Source organism: Triticum urartu, chromosome 5A, assembly GCF_056163025.1.
Source record: "Triticum urartu cultivar PI428250 chromosome 5A, HENAU_Tu73, whole genome shotgun sequence".
Taxonomy (NCBI): Eukaryota; Viridiplantae; Streptophyta; class Magnoliopsida; order Poales; family Poaceae; genus Triticum; species Triticum urartu.
In genome coordinates this window covers 633478273-633495523 of record NC_141877.1, presented here as the reverse complement: position 1 = coordinate 633495523, position 17251 = coordinate 633478273, and the positions used below count along the sequence as shown (strand labels likewise).

Sequence of the window (17251 nt, the reverse complement as noted above, 5' to 3'; positions counted from 1 at the left end):
AGATGTTGAGGATGAAATTCGGGGCCAGATCATGAAAGTCTAGCCCATAATAGAACATAAGGCCGCAGACGAATGGATGGAGGGAAAAACCCAGTCCGCAGACGAAGTGGGGGAGGAAAACCACCCTTTCGTAAGGTTCCAGGGTAGGGACGATCTGCCCCGCGGCTGGCAGCCGGTGCACGATATCCGCGGCTAAGTATCCGGCCCCGCGTAGCTTTTTGATGTCTCCCTCTGTGACGGAGGAGACCATCCACTTGCCTCCCGCTCCGGACATGTTTGGAGAGAGTTGAGGAGAAGGATGTGGACTTGGGCGCTGGAGCTCGAGTGCGCGAGAATGGATGAGCAAGGAGGAAGAAGGCGTGGGTAGAAAAAGGTGAACCCTTATCCCTTTATAAGGGCGGACGAAACTATGCGCCCCCACCAGCCAGGTAAAACTCGCTTATCCCCCAAAGCGCCGTAATTGATGGCATGGTTGGGTTACCCACGTCCGTATTGATGGGAATCCCGTAATAAGGGGACACGATCTCTGCTTCGACAAGACGTGCCAAGGAAACCGCTCGCGAAACACGCTGAGGTTGGTTGTGAAAAACGATTCGAATGGTGACCTGGCTGTGGTGTGATGTCACACTGCGGAATGCGTCGACAGATTAGATTTGTGAAAATATTATTCTTTCTACGGTGGTATGTGGAACTTGTTTTGTAGAGCCGGACACGATCCTCGTGTTCAAAATCTTCTATGAAGTATTCGGAGGAGGAACCCGCCTTGCAATGCCGAAGACGATCTGCGCGCCGGACTCATCGTCATTGAAGCCTGGTTCAGGGGCTACTGAGGGAGTCCTGGATTAGGGGGTATCCGGATAGCCGGATTATATCCTTTGGCCGGACTGTTGGACTATGAAGATACAATATTGAAGACTTCGTCCCGTGTCCGGATGGGACTCTCCTTGGTGTGAAAGGCAAGCTTGGCAATACAGATATGTAGATCTCCTTCCTTGTAACCAACTCTGTGTAACCCTAGCCCCCTCCGGTGTCTATATAAACCGGAGGGTTTTAGTCCATAGGACAACATACAATCATACCATAGGCTAACTTTTAGGGTTTAGCCTCTTCGATCTCGTGGTAGATCAACTCTTGTACTACTCATATTATCAAGAACAATCAAGCAGGACGTAGGGTATTACCTCCATCAAGAGGGCCTGAACCTGGGTAAACATCGTGTCCCCTACCTCCTGTTACCATCCGCCTTAGACACACAGTTCGGGACCCCTACCCGAGATCCGCCGGTTTTGACACCGACAGAGGGGATCAAACCTGCTCCCCGTCTTCCACTAACCCTTCTACGAGACCATCATGTTCCAAGGGCCGCCCGCGCTGCCACCATCCGAGGACGGAGCCGGCAACGACCAATTCACCTATAAGCATCCTCACATGCCCTTGAGCATTGTTGGAGGATACACCGCTGAGACAGAGACAAGCCTGAAGGACAAGAACTTGGTCGCCGCCGCCGCCTCACGGACCGAGCCCTACCACCAAGATCTCGCTCGCCACGCATGACCGGCGAGCAGACCGTAGCTCCCAGATCTGTCAGCCATTGCTCCGAAGACCAATGCGTGTGAGATAGATCTGAGGCCGACGACCGCCACCATCGTCGCCGGAGAAAGCCATGCCGTGCAACCAAACCCTAGCTATGAATCTAACATAGACTATAGCAACAAAAGAACCGTGCAACTGATCCGGCGACTCCAATCACCATCCAACAAGCATGAGGCCCGTGGGGGGGAGCGGAGTCACTGAATCCAAAGCCGGATGTCCCGCGGCTCCTCTGGTCACCTTGGGGAGAGAGAGAGCAGGGCGATATTGAGGTGTGACAGAGATTACTGAAACAAAGTAGTATTGGGTTGATGATTGTCACCACACCTCATCTCATCTCTCCTTTTGGGATGCAGCAACGATTTCTCGAACACCTCGTGCGCGTTTGACCTCTGCATTGACGGACACTGAGCTCGTGTCCCGCCCCCTTGCGCTGGTGGCCAAGCACGCGCCACACAAGGTCGCACCATGCGCGATGTCGCTCGCAGAAGCGCGTCCATGAGCGAGGAGGATGATGTGGTAGACGACGCAGATGGTCAGGAGAACGGTAGAGCAACTAAGGGAGGAGTCCCATGTCGTGACGGCCCCGGCGCATGCGCTAATCAAGGGCAGGCGTGCCTCAATGGTGCGGAGCTTCGCACAGATTGGTCGAGGCTGGCGAGCATGTCGAGCTCCACAAAGAGCGCCACTATGGCAGCCACAAGGCTGTCGAGATGGCGGACGAGTGACGCGTCGGACGAGTTGGAGGCGACGGCAGAGCGGCAGTGAGGAGGTCCGTGTAGGCGTGGTACTACATTAACATCAAACCTAGCATACTAGAATAGTTCATTATCTGGTACATCGACATGGAACTGGCTAAATACAATATAAACTATATAGATATAATAAAATCAACTCCTTGTCAAAGGAGATGTTGATCACCCCCACGCTGAAGGGACCGGCTTCGTTATTGTTAGACTAGTCACAATGGGGAGTAACTTAGACTAGTAACATCATATTTTACTAGGCTATGTTACTACCTTCACAGTGGGTAGTAACATATGTGTGGTGTCATGTCGTGGTTCATTTATTAGCCTATAGACTCATATTGTCTTGGTATGTGATGTTACAGTAACTAGCTAAGTTACCATCATCATTTCTCTCATCATTAAATATGTGCCACGTAAGCAAAATTATCTTGAAAAGTGTGATGTTACTAGTGATGTTATTCCCACTGTGGCCGGAAATCCAAATCCACGTCATCGAGGCGAACTCACCAGACTCATCCTTCTCTCACTTGTTGGCCATTTCACTTTCAATGTCATCATACAAAACTCGATGCTGTGACGAATGCACTCGTGATATTCGTGCTCATCATGTGCACTCTCTCCAAAAACACGAAGACCACGTGGTTCTTGATGAAGATCTTTGGGTTTGCCACAAGCGCAACCACGCCATCGGCATTGGCACTCTCGGGCTTGAGCCGCGCCTTCGCCAACCGATGCTCCTCCCCCTTGGCCGCGTGGCGGTACTGCTCCTGCCTCATTGGCTTGCGCGCAACATCACACCGCATCCGCCTTGACCATCGATGGGAGGTGGATGTCATCTTAAAGGATCAATACAGTCAACTAGAGGGGGTGAATAGGAGACTATAAATTTTATGCTTATCTTTCAGTTTTAAGAAACTGCGGACAAAATAGGTTCTCTAGATATACAACCAGATGAACACAACCTATATGTCAAAGCAATGTATGTTAGGCAACAACCTGATTAACAAGTCAACAAGCATACAAAGCAAGTAAAGGAAAGGGAAAGGATCGACCACAAGTGAGTTGAGGACGTGATTTTCATCCCGAAGATCACACTCTTTAGGGAGAGCTAATCTCTGTTGGAGCAGTGCCGAAGCCAAAGCTTCGGAACACCACCAAGTGGCTCCCGTATTCTCACTTCGACTCACCCCCAACGGATGAGCCTTGATTTACTTGGTGGTGGTCTGGAAGGCAACCACCACACCTTTACAAACTTCTTTGAAGCACACCACAAGCAAGGCTTCTGGAGTAACCTCTAACTGCCTAGGATCCCAAGCTCCAAAGCAACAAGTGTTGACGACGAACTATTTATGAAATCACAAACCAGTTTTGGTGGAAGTGTAGATGAGTGAACCTCTTCCAATCCTGAAAGAATCAGAGTGTTTGGGCAGATTGGGAGGAAGTAAATGAGATTTTAGTGTTTGGACAATGGTGGATAAGCTCTTAGTGAAGTTAGATTCAAAGGTAGAAGAATAAGGGTATTTATACCCGCTCCCCCCAAGTCAAAGAGTAGTTACCCCGCTAGGACTCCGGGCGCTCAGATTGCACACAAGAGAAGCACCCAGCAAGGCTCGGGCACCCGGACTAGAAACTCCAGGCACCTAGGGTATGCAGGTGAAAATACCCACTTCGGGCACGTAACCCATCTAGAGGGAGCTCTGTATACCGTTTCTTCTCTCGTGACTCTAGGCACCCAAAGCTCCAAGGCCTCGGGCACTTGAAGGTCCCTGCATCAACTGTCTTGACTTGGGTTTTTACCCTTTGCAAAGATGGCAAGGTGGGGATGGCTTTTATGTATTTGAAAATGATCCACAACACTCTCAGCACTACGTCTCCTCTTTGTAGTGCGGCTTCCCTACGACTGAAATAAACCAAACAACTACCAAGTCTTCCGAAAACGACCTCCTTTTCTCCTTTTCAAATAGGGTCACCCACATCCATAGACAATCACCGAGAGTCCAATCCTGAAATAAACTTGAAAAATGACCTTATATCTCACTAATCATGTTGCCATCAACATCGATCAAGACATTACTTGAGATAATGCACTTTCACTGCCGCCCTTGGCCGCCGCATCGACCACCTCGAACCCTATGGCGGTGAACCCGACGGACGGGTCTACCTCCATGCCCTCCTCCCCCGAGCTCGGCTCCAAGAACATGGATGCTCGCTGGAGACAATGTGTGTCGTGCGACATACTCACACTCCTCAAGGTGCCATTCCGTGCCCCGCTCGACCATAATCATCTTGTATGTGGCCACCTTCTCACGAACCATGGCAGCGAGAGCTTGAGACAGAGAAGACAATGCGTAAGGCGACAGGAGGTGGGCTGGAGCTTGGGAAAGGCGATACAGGAACACCGGGAGGCGGCGTGGGGCTCAATATGTGGTGGTGCTCGAGAACGGTGATGACCTCGAGTTCGAGAGGGCGTCAGCTGCAGACGGGATCGGGGAAGGTGGAGGCGAATCGGTAGAGGCGGTGCCATAAATGGGTTGAGGGCGGTGTGGGCTAGTGTTTGGGGGTGTGGCACCAGGATTTATAGCCGGTGATGGTCGAATTGGGCTATGCGCTGGCAGCGTGGCAATTATTGTGGGAAGCGAGCAACTCCTCATTTTTACTGAGAGTTTGCCTTTCCTAGAGTAAATAATTGGGAAAAGTGCAACAATATAAGGCATAGAAAACTATTTTGAGAAAACTAAAGGTTTAGGTTATCTGGTACCCGAAACCAAAATTTTCTCTCAAAGTATAGCTTTTGGTAATGAGATGCTCTTAGTGCAAAACATGTGGCTCCTTGGTTCAAACCCCGATAGTGGTGGTCAAGTGCAATAATGATCCATGAAATTGCGGTTTTGTGTTTTTTGCTCTTCTATCGAAAAGTCCCTTCCCAGTTTGAGTTCATATGAGCTCGGGTATGAACAGTAAAATCTAAAGAAAAAATGAAAAAAATCTGGGTTTTTTATGCCAAACATTGACAAAATGTTTTGAGTGGTGATTTAACTTTGCAAGCACCCAAAACATTCATCAACGTTTGCCACAAAAAGAAGATTCGGATTTTTTTTCATTGTTATCGAATTTTACTATTCACCCGAGCTTATATGAGCTCGAGCTGAGATAGTCCGCATCCGCTCTTCTATTAGCCTTTTCTCTTGGAGACGGTCTTCTGTTAGTTAAAACAATTTGCAAGAAGTAAAGATATTACACAAGAGAGCACTCCATCTAAACCGTATGTGAAGATCTTTGCACAGTTGTGAAGTCCCTGAAATTAGCAGCTTTGGATTAATCAAATCTAAACTTCTTCTTATACACATCATGTGTCTTAGTCTCTAATGATGCATCATGCATGGATGATGAACAGTTCTATAGATAGAGTATATATATGCAGGGCCCTGGGAGAAACAAAGGGTGAAAGGGATCTATCCCATGATAAATATCCACATTGACAACATCACAAGCCTTTTTGGAACTTCACTCATAGCCATTATGATTGATCAAGAAACTTTTGAACATAGTATTTATATTCAATACAGCCTGCACGATTCAACCTCGGCAGAAAAGCAGGCATGTTACGCAACAAGGTACAGAGTTTATCCTCTGCCGGCTTGAACTCCGAGAGCTTCCTGGGGTTGGAATCCAGCCACGGCCGGTCCCTAACCTTGGCTTCATAGAGCTTCTTTGCCCAGCCTTCATCCACCTCGATTGTAATGTAATACATCATGCCTTCAACAACTTGCCGCTTCACCTTCACCACTTTCCGGAACTCCAGCACAGCATTCTGCAACAGGAGCAGCGCCAAGATCATTGATCCAACTAAAAAGAAACATTGTCACTCATGCCCAAAAGTACTGGATAGTTATTGGTAATTTCAAATCCGACAAACCCTTTTTTTGGTTGAGATAAAATCTGGCAAACTAGGAGAGCACCCAGCACTGTAATTAAACATCATATCCAAATACTCGAGGTCATAATCGAGAGGGCTTACGGTGTTGCTGTTGTGCTCGGAGACGGCGAAGCGGGCGAGGTCGACGACGCGGAGGTCGTTCTCTGCCCCCGGCCAGTCCTCGATGCCTCCGTACACCTTCTCTGGCCCCGGCGAGTCCTGGATGCCTCCGAGCGTCGGCGGCGCGTCTTCCGCGATCTGGTTCAGAGTAAACGGTTGGACGAGGGTGAGTAGCAGGAGCAGGGTGGCCACCGATCCTAGGACTCGATGTCTCCACATCTCCATCGATTCAGCTGGGCGGCTGTGGACGCTACTGATTCAGGGAGGGGATTTCTATTCTATGGCAATCGGGCAGGACTATTTATTAGTACGTACTCCGTATTAAGTTTGTTGGAATTTGATTATAACTCGTACACTACAAAGTTGATTTCTTTTCTTACCACGGCCCTGCTCCGAACCCGACACGAAACGACCGACCGACTCACGCTACGGCCAGGCCGGATCGAGCAGGAGTACGTCGCACGAACTGTCAATCCGGCGCGCCATCCAATTCAGGCGATTGGCGGGAGCAACATGCATGCAGGCTCCTGCGCCGGCGGCGGCGCCGGCGCGGGCTGTTTATTCTCGCGTTTTGCGTTTGGTTCTTCTGGTGCACATGCATCAGGAACTTGGCTGTTGACCGGATCAGGAGACAATTTCAGGTCCGTCCAAGTTTTCTGTCCCGGCGCTGGCTTCGGCAGCGAGCGGTGTTTTATCCCGGCGTTGGTTTTGGCAACGATCGATTTTTTTTCTGTCCTGCAGTTATGGCTGATCCCTCAGCAAGGTTCGTGCACTCTTGATTTCCATCTACTCTGCCCTTAGAGAGTTAGGGTTTGGACGTATTGTTGAACCATAGGTTGTAGCGTGTCAACTTGTACAAGTCGTGTACAGATTATAAGCCTTCCAGACACCTATGTCAACCATTGAAAAATTGTCATTGCATGAGGGAGAGTTACTAAGTCCAAAAGAAGGAATCAAATATAAAAGCACAGTTGGTGCACTTCAGTACTTAACATTAACAAGACCAGATATATCTTTCCCTGTCAACAAAGTCTGTCAGTTTTTGCATGCTCCTACTTCTGTTCACTGGACAGCTGTAAAGCGAATACTATGATATATTCAAGGAAATGCTGGAACTGGTTTGACAATATGTAAATCTCCTTCAATAACAGTTAGTGCTTTCTCTGATGCAGATTGGGCAGGATGTCCTGATGACAGGAAATCCACTGGAGGCTTTGCTGTGTTCTTTGGTTCGAATCTTATATCATGGAATGTAAAGAAGCAAGCAACAGTCTCATGCTCTAGCACTAAAGTTGAATACAAGTCTTTGGCAAATGCTACTGCTGAGGTAATGTGGGTAGAGACACTTCTTGATGAATTGAACATTGAGAGACCACGTGTGTCATATTTATGGTGTGATAATCTTGGAGCAACATATCTATCTACAAATCCTGTATTTCATGCTAGGACAAAGCACATAAAAATTGACTTTCACTTTGTTCGTGAAAGAGTTGCACAAAAACTTTTGGAGATAAAGTTTATTTCAATCGGAGACCAAGTTGCAGATGTTTTTACTAAGCCACTACAAGTTCGACAACTTCAAGCCTTCAAGAACAATCTGAACCTTGACATGTTAAGATTGAGGGAGGATGTTAAATGATAGGTTGTAGCGTGTCAACTTGTACAAGTCGTGTATATGCGTGTGTATGCGTGAGTTATACGAGGAGGTTGTTAGCAAGTCTATCCTATCTTGTATAGCTTGGACTAGAGGTCAAGACTTCAACAACCTCATCAACCGCATGTATCTTCTATCCTATATATTAACACGTATGCGTCCCTGATGCAGATCATCAAACGCTTAACACCTTTTCTTTCATGGTAATCAGAGCCTACCTCGGATTCATCCATGGCGAGCTCCTCCACAAATTTGTTCCCCTCGTCTCCTTTTGCACACATCGCCACCGAGAAGCTTACGAGAGGGAATGAAGCACTCTGGCGCGGCACCGTACTCTCGGCCATCCGGGGGGCGCAGATGGTGGCCTTCCTCGACGTCGAGCAAGTGGTGCCACCCATGAGCATTGAGGTCACCACCGACGACGGCAAAACCAAGTCCAAGGCTCCGAACCCGGAGTTCGGCGTGTGGTATGCGTGAGATCAGTAGGTTTTCTCTTACCTGTTGACCACGCCGCCGCGCGAGATGGCCATCCAAGTTGCAATGTGCCACACCGCAGCTGAGCTGTGCAATACTGTGCAAGGGATGCTGGCGTCGCATACCCGCGCACAGACCGTCAACGTCATGATTGCACTGGCGAACCTCCAGAAGGGCAACCTCTCCATCGCTAAGTACGTCGGTAAGGTCAGAACACTTTGTGATGAGTTAGTTGCTTCAGGAAAGAAGGTAGACGAGGAAGATGTTGTCTCTCACATCCTCGCTGGACTCGATGAGGAGTTCGATCCCGCGGTATCTGCCATATGTTCACGGGTCGAGCATGTCGGGGTTCCGGAGCTGTACTCGCAGCTCCTAAGCTTCGAGATTCGCATGAATCTGCGTGGTGGGTCCTCTCAGTCGTCTGCAAATGCGGCGGCACGCGGGTGCTTCAACAAGTCAAACGGCGGCGACGGTGATTGCGATCGTGGCTTCCCCAACAAGCAAGGTGACGGTGGCGGCGGTGACCACAACCGTAACTTCTCCAAGCTGCCAAACCGTGGAAACGGGGGAGGCGGTGGCAACGGTGGTGGCAGCGGCGGGAACTACAACAACAATCCCTCTGCTAAGCCTACGTGACAGATCTGTGGCAAGCTTGGACACCCAGCATGGAAGTGCGGGAAGAGATATGACTCCTCCTATCAGGGAGGGGAAGAGCAACAACATCAGTGCTCGGCGAACATGGCGGCCCCCCAGTATGGAGTTGATACCAACTGGTATCTTGATAGCGGCATGATAGATCGCATTAATTACAGGAGATCTAGAGAATCTTACAGTTCGCGATCGCTACACTGGGAACGAGCAAATCCACGCAGCTAGTGGATCAGGTATGACTATTGCCCACATTGGTCAATCACATATATATATCCCTGAACATGATCTTGTTCTTAAAAACATCCTTCATGTCCCTGAAGCTGATAAGAGTCTAATCTCTGCCAGGCGCCTTTCTGTTGACAACAACTCTTTCGTTGAAATTCATCCCCACTCTTTTTTTAAGGATCGGGAAATGAAGAGAACCCTTCTTCACAGCAAGGGTAGCTAAGGCCTATACCCTGTAAAACACATGGAACAAGACGCCAAGAAGCATGCGCTCAGTGTCACTTCTCCATCTTCGGATAGATGGCACCGGCGTCTAGGACATCCTTCATCTATTATTGTTAGCAAAATAATTAGCAAGAATAAGCTTCCTTGTGTTAGTTTATCCAATAATGAACTTGTTTGTGACACTTGTCAAAAAGGCAAGAGCCACCAGTTACCTTATCCGAAATCTATAAGTGAATCCAAATTTCCTTTGGAACTTATTTTCTCTGATGTGTGGGGACTAGCTGTTGAATCAGTAGGTAGAAAGAAGTACTATGTAAGCTTCATATATGATTTTAGCAAGTTTACATGGATATACCTAATCAAACATAAGTCAGAAGTTTTTCAAAAAATTCATGACTTCCAAAATCTTGTTGAAAGACAATTCAGCCGAAAAATTCTTACTCTCCAGACAGATTGGGGGGGGGGGGGAATATGAGAAGCTAAATTCCTTTTTCACAAAAATAGGAATATCCCATCATGTCTCGTGCCACCATGCACATCAACAGAATAAGTCAGCCGAACGCAAGCATCGTCATATCGTTGAAGTAGGTCTTTCCCTTCTTGCTCAAGCTTGTATGCCCCTAAAATTCTGGGCTGAGGCTTTTATTGCTGCCACCTATCTTATCAATAGGTTGCCTAGCAAAGTTATCAAGTTTGAAACTCCACTTGAAAAGTTGTTCAATGACAAACCCAATTATTCGTCACTTAGAATTTTTGGGTGTGCTTGATGGCCCAACTTACGTCCATACAATGTGCACAAACTTCAGTTTCGTTCTAAACGGTGTGCATTCCTTGGTTACAGTAACCTACATAAAGGCTTCAAGTGCCTAGATATCTCTACCGGGCATGTATACATCTCAAGAGATGTTGCCTTTGATGAAACAATTTTCCCTTTCTCTGAATTGCACCCAAACGCCGGTGCTCGCCTATGGGATGAGATTCTTCTTTTATCTCCGAAACTCTTAAATCCAATAGATCATGAGGGCAATACATGTGTTGATCAATTGGCAACTAGTCATAACACTGATTTCCGGGAAAAAATGTTGTTTTTGGTCATGATTTTATGCAGAACCAACACTTGTTACCTGGCTGCACAGGTGCAGGACACGAGGCGGAGACAGGTGCTGATCTCGAGAGATCTGGCGCAGACGCCTCGACTGCAGCGGGCACAAATCCCAGGGAGGATTCACCTGACTCGAGCGCCACGTGCAACCTCTCAATGCACGACACGCGGGCTGAGGCGCACGAGCGGGTGGGTCCGGCTCACCCTTGTCTTCATGCGACGACAGTTGGCCCGGGTCGGCTGGGTGCACGACATCTCCTGCGCGCCATAATGAGGCCGGCAGCCTGTCTCGTCATGGGCTGTCGCCGCCTGACTCCTAGGCGTCTGATCCGAGGCGGATCGACCGCTCAGGCACCAAAGGAGATTCTCCTGGCCGGTCTGTACGAGGAGGCAGATCCTCTGTGGCCACTGCCGAACCTGATGCAGTCGTAGGATGTGGATCTTCTGCGGCTGGTTCTTCAGGTGCTACTGTTTCTACACGAGTAACTCGGTCACAACAAGGTATTTTCAAACCAACAGTTCACAAAGATGGAACCGTCAGGTATAAGAAAAAATGTAAGTTTTCTAATTTTGCTACCACTAGTGAACCACAGAGTTTGATAGAAGCCTTAAGTGACAAGAATTGGAAAAATGCCATGAATGTTAAGTATGATGCTCTAATGAGAAATCAAACATGGCATCTAGTGTCACCTAAGCAAGGGAGAAATATTATAGACTATAAGTGGGTATATAAAATTAAAAAGAAACCCGATGGCACAATAGACAGATACAAGGCTAGGTTAGTAGCTAAAGGATTCAAACAAAGATATGATATTGATTATGATGACACTTTCAGTCCAGTGGTAAAAGCTGCTACTATTAGACTTATTTTGTCTGTTGCTGTCTCCAGGGAGTCTTCGCCAACTGGATGTACATAATGTGTTTTTGCATGGTGTTCTCGAGGAAGAAGTCTATATGCGACAGCCACTTGGTTTTGAGGATGGGTCAAGGCCACATCATGTGTGCATATTGGACAAAGCCCTATATGGTATAAAACAGGCACCCAGAGCTTGGTACTCAAGGTTGAGCTCAAAGCTACAACAACTTGGTTTCCGACCCTCAAGGGGAGACACCTTTCCGTTCTTCTTCAAGAAAGGGAAAGTGATCATATTTATGTTAATTTATGTTGATGATATAATTTTTGCTAGCTCTTCATCAGAAGCCACCTCAACATTGTCAAAAAAAATTGAAAAATGAGTTTGCAATTAAAGATCTAGGAGAGTTGCATAATTTCCTAGGCATTGAAGTTAAAAGATTAGATGAGGGTATTTTGCTAACTCAAGAGAAGTATGCCAAAGATATATTGAGGCGTGTGGGAATGACAGATTGTAAGCCTTCCAGCACACCTATGTCAACCACTGAAAAATTGTCATTGCATGAGGGAGAGTTACTAAGTCCAGAAGAAGGGACTAAATATAGAAGCACAGTTGGTGCACTTCAGTACTTAATATTAACAAGACCAGATATATATTTCTCTCTCAACAAAGTCTGTCAGTTTTTGCATGCTCCTACTTCTGTTCACTGGACAGCTGTAAAGCGAATACTAAGGTATATTCAAGGAAGTGCTGGAACTGGTTTGACAATATGTACATCTCCTTCAACAACACTTAGTGCCTTCTCTGATGTAGATTGGTCAGGATGTCCTGATGACAGGAAATCCACTAGAGGCTTTGCTGTGTTTTTTGGTTCGAATCTTATATCATGGAATGCAAAGAAGCAAGCAACAGTCTCACGCTCTTGCACTGAAGTTGAATACAAGTCTTTGGCAAATGCTACTTCTGAGGTAATGTGGGTAGAGACACTTCTTGATGAATTGAACATTGAGAGACCACATGTGTCATATTTATGGTGTGATAATCTTGGAGCAACATATCTATCTACAAATCCTGTATTTCATGCTAGGACAAAGCACGTAGAAATTGACTTTCACTTTGTTCGTGAAAGAGTTGCACAAAAACTTTTGGAGATAAAGTTTATTTCAACTGGAGACCAAGGTGCAGATGGGTTTACTAAGCCACTACAAGTTCAACAGCTTCAAGCCTTCAAGAAAAATCTGAACCTTGACATGTTAATATTGAGGGAGGATGTTAAATGATAGGTTGTAGTGTGTCAACTTGTACAAGTCATGTATATGTGTTTGTATGCGTGAGTTATATGAGGAGGTTGTTAGCAAGTCTATCCTATCTTGTATAGCTTGGACTAGAGGTCAAGACTTCAACAACCTCCTCAACCGCATGTATCTTCTGTCCTATATATTAACACGTATGTGTCCCTGATGCAGATCATCAAACGCTTAACACCTTTTATTTCACGTATGACGTTTTGGCTTTGTTTGACTGCTTTTTCTTGATGACCAGGAGAATACTGTTGAAGTAACTTTCAGCGATCAAAATCTTGAGCTGGAATTGCCGCGGTTTGCATCAAGCCGCAGCAATACGAGCGCTTTTGAGTGTTCTGAAGCGTAGGAGTCCGGACGTGATGTTCTTGATGGAGACGCACTTGGATGAATATCCAGCTGAGTGTTTACGTCGTCGGACTAAGATGGATCATAAGTTTGTTGTCGAATTTTGTTATGAAAAAAGAGGTGTTATTTCTCTCCGAGATAAATCAGAAAACTACATAGATGTGCTTGTTGGAAGTGGATCAAAGAACTTATGGAGGCTGACTGGTTTCTATGGGGTACCGAAGTGGAAAAACAAACATCTACCCCCTCGTCCGAAAAATCTTGTCCCTTAAATGGATGTATCTAGCACCAAGTTAGTGCTAGATACATCCATTTGAGAGACAAGGTTGGGACAAGCTTTTTCGGATGGAGGGAGTATCTAGGAGTTGATTGAAGAAACTTAAACTGATTGGTGATATGTCGTGGATGGTAATCGAGGACTTCAATGAGATCATGTATTCCTTTGAAAAGGAAGGAGGGAATGAGAGACCGGCCCAATTTATGCAAGCTTTCAAAGATACTTTGTTAGAGTGTAATCTCTCTAATCATGGTTTCATCGGCGATAAGTTTACTTGGCACCGTGCTTTGATCAGGGAGAGGCTGGATCGGGCCCTGGTTTGTGATAACTGGAACACGATTTTCTCGGGTGCTATTTTGGAGCACCCCGACTATTACAAATCTGATCATCGACCAATTCTCATGAACCTGCATGCCAAAGTGGCCCAAGAATTGGTGGGTCATGAGGTGCTACGGTTTGAAGCTCGATGGCTGAAGGAGGCAAAATTCAGGGAGGTTGTATAACAGGCATGGCAATCTTTGCAGTCAGCTGTACAAAATTTTGGACTAGCCGAAAGACTGGCGTTTTGTGCATGAGGAATTGCATAGGTGGGACAAAACTGTTTTGAAGAAATCCACCAAGAAAATGAAGAACATCCAGAAAGAGCTCGAGTAGGTCGCTACAGATGCTCTATCCCAGGAGAATGCTCACAAGCAGAAAGAGCTAGCAAATGAACTGGAACGACTTTTAGATATGGAGGAAATTTACTGGGCCCAAAGAAGCAAGATCAATTGGCTAATGTTAGGCGACAAAAACACATCATACTTCCATAATTTTGCATCTGCTCGTAGGGCAAGAAACATAATTTCTAGGCTAAGGGGTGATCAAGGTAACTGGCATGAGGGTACGGCCTACCTAAATCCGCTCATTACGGAGTATTTTGCTGGTCTCTTCTCCACGGAGATAGAGGGGCCAGACCCGGAATTTCTACAGAAAGTAACACCGAGGGTAACCAACGAGATGGATGAGGCCATGTTAAAACTATATTCTGCAGAAGAGCACTACTGCAGGATGGTCCAAACGCGACAGTCGAATCGGAGACCCTTCGACAAAACTGTATGCGATGCATCAATCATAAACAGTGATGTAATAAAACCGTCAAAAAAGATGCAAAACGTTTGTGATGGCGGCGAGCGATGAGTGGCAAACGGTTAATCCAGAAGAACTGTTTGCGATGATGCAGAACAACAGAAACGGGCAGCTAGATGAGGGTGTGTGGGATATACGACATACAATTCACTTGGATGAACTATGTGTGATTAGGAAACACAATGAAAATGGTTCAACTGAACTAGATGTGTGTGATACGTGGCAAGCAGGCCCGTAATCAGAAATGTGTGCCAAGACCAATAATAACATAAACGATTGCTGCTAATAAGCCGTGTGATTTGCTCTGTCTACAGAAGAATAACAAACACACACACACATATAATTGAAATAAACATCCAATTACATAAGTGACTATACCGATCATTCGCACACACCTCAATAAACAATTGCATGCATTCTAAAGTAGGAGAAACGATAGTCTAGTCATCCACTTCTTGTGACGCTCCCTCCACTAGCTATTTCAGTACGTGGTTGGCAACAATTGGGGAAAAGTTTGGTCCGTTCAGCTGTCGAGTTGAACTGTAAAGAACGACTGCTTAATCTATGAATGAAATCTATGCTTAATTACTGAATTTTAGTTGCAAAAATTAGATAGTGCTAGTGACTTTTAGCTGCATATTTTGAGAAATCGTAGTATTACAAGGTTGACAAATGGCAATGTTACTATATCAACAAATGTCAATCTTTCCAGTTTGACAAATGGCAACATACCCAATATGACAGATGCAAACCTTATCAAATTGTTTGTACGTGGTTGCACATGGGTCATTGATAACCCACAAGTATAGGGGATCAATTGTAGCCTCTTTCGATAAGTAAGAGTGTCGAACCCAATGAGGAGCTAAAGGTAGAAAAAACATTCCCTCAAGTTCTATCGACCACCGATACAACTCTACGCACGCTTAACGTTTGCCTTACCTAGAACAAGTATGAAACTAGAAGTACTTTATAGGTGTTGTAAGCTAGGTTTGCAAGATAATAAAGAGCATGTAAATAAAAGCTAGGGGCTGTTTTGATAAAGAAGCAATGAAGTTAGTATAGCGGGTGTGGAAAAGTGGTGGTAGGAGTTGCAAAATTGTCCCTAAGCAATTGACTACGTTGCTAGACCGATAGCAAGTTTTATGTGGGAGAGGCCACTGCTAGCATGTCATCCTTGACTTGGAATTCTATGCAGTTATGATTGGAACTATTAGCAAGCATCCGCAACTACTAACGTTCATCAAGGTAAAACCCAACCATAGCATTAAGATATATTGGTCCCCCTTCAATCCCGTATGCATCAATTTCTATGCTAGGTTGAAGCTTCTGTCACTCTTGCCCTCAAATACATAGTCTTATCAACATACAACTAACCCTATGGTGTGATCCACGCGTGCGCTTATATGATGGGCACCAAAGGACAGCAACATAACCACAAGCAAATTAAACCAATCATAGCAATTCACCAATTACCGATAGGACAACAAAAATCTACTCAGACATCATAGGATGGCAACACATCATTGGATAATAATATGAAGCATAAAGCATCATGTTAAAGTAGAGGGTACAACGGGTTGCGGGAGAGTGGACCGCTGTAGATAGATGGGGGAAGGTGATGAAGAAGTTTGTGAAGATGACAGAGGTGTTGGTGTAGATCACCATCACACGATGATGGCCCCGACGGCGTTCCGGCACCACCGGGAGAGAGGGGGAGAGAGCCCCCCTTCTTCTTCCTTGACCTTCTCCCTAGATGGGAGAAGGGTGTCCCCTCTAGTCGATGGCCTCCATGGCGGCGGAGGGGCGAGAGCCCCTCCGAGATTGGATCTGTCTCTCTGTCTCTCTCTCTGTTTCTGCGTTCCTTGATTCTCCCTTTCACAGTTTCTTAAATTCCCGGAGATCCATAACTCCGATTGGGTTGAATTTTTGACACGATCTCTAGATATTAGCTTTCTTGCATAGAAAGAAGGGTACCCTCCGCCTTACGGGGTGGCCACAAGGGCCCAGGGCGCGCCTGACCCCCTGGGGCGCGCCCCCTGCCTCGTGGCCCCCTCGGGCATCGTATCGCGTTGATTCTTCTTCCCAAAAATCACATATATTCCAAAAAAATCTCCGTCAGTTTTTATACCATTTGGACTCCGTTTGATATGGATTTTCTGCGAAACAAAAAACATGCAACAAATAGGAACTGGCACTGGGCACTGGATCAATATGTTAGTCCCAAAAATAGTATAAAAAGTTGCCAAAAGTATGTAAAAGTTTTAGAATATTGGCATGGAATAATAAAAAATTATAGATACGACGGAGATGTATCAGCATCCCCAAGTTTAATTCCTGCCCGTCCTCGAGTAGGTAAATGATAAAAAAGATAATTTTTGATGTGGAATGCTACCTAGCATAATCTTGATCACATAATCTAATCATGGCATGAATATTAAGACACAAGTGATTCAAAGCAATAGTCTATCATTTGACATTAAGACAATAATACTTCAAGCATACTAATAAAGCAATCATGTCTTTTCAAAATAACATGGCCAAAGAAAGTTATCCCTACAAAATCATATGGTCTGGCTATGCTCCATCTTCACCACAAAAAATATTCAAATAATGCACAACCCCGATGACAAGCCAAGC

The 17251-nt window shown here is 46.0% G+C and overlaps 2 pseudogenes; one reads left to right on the top strand and one right to left on the bottom strand.

Annotated features, from left to right (window-relative positions):
• Positions 1-5856: 5856 nt before the first annotated feature.
• LOC125507538 (cysteine proteinase inhibitor pseudogene) lies at positions 5857-6600 on the bottom strand (annotated as a pseudogene).
• A 2149-nt stretch (positions 6601-8749) lies between these two features.
• On the top strand, positions 8750-8888 carry LOC125511829 (small nucleolar RNA Z247; annotated as a pseudogene).
• The last annotated feature ends 8363 nt before the right edge of the window (positions 8889-17251 follow it).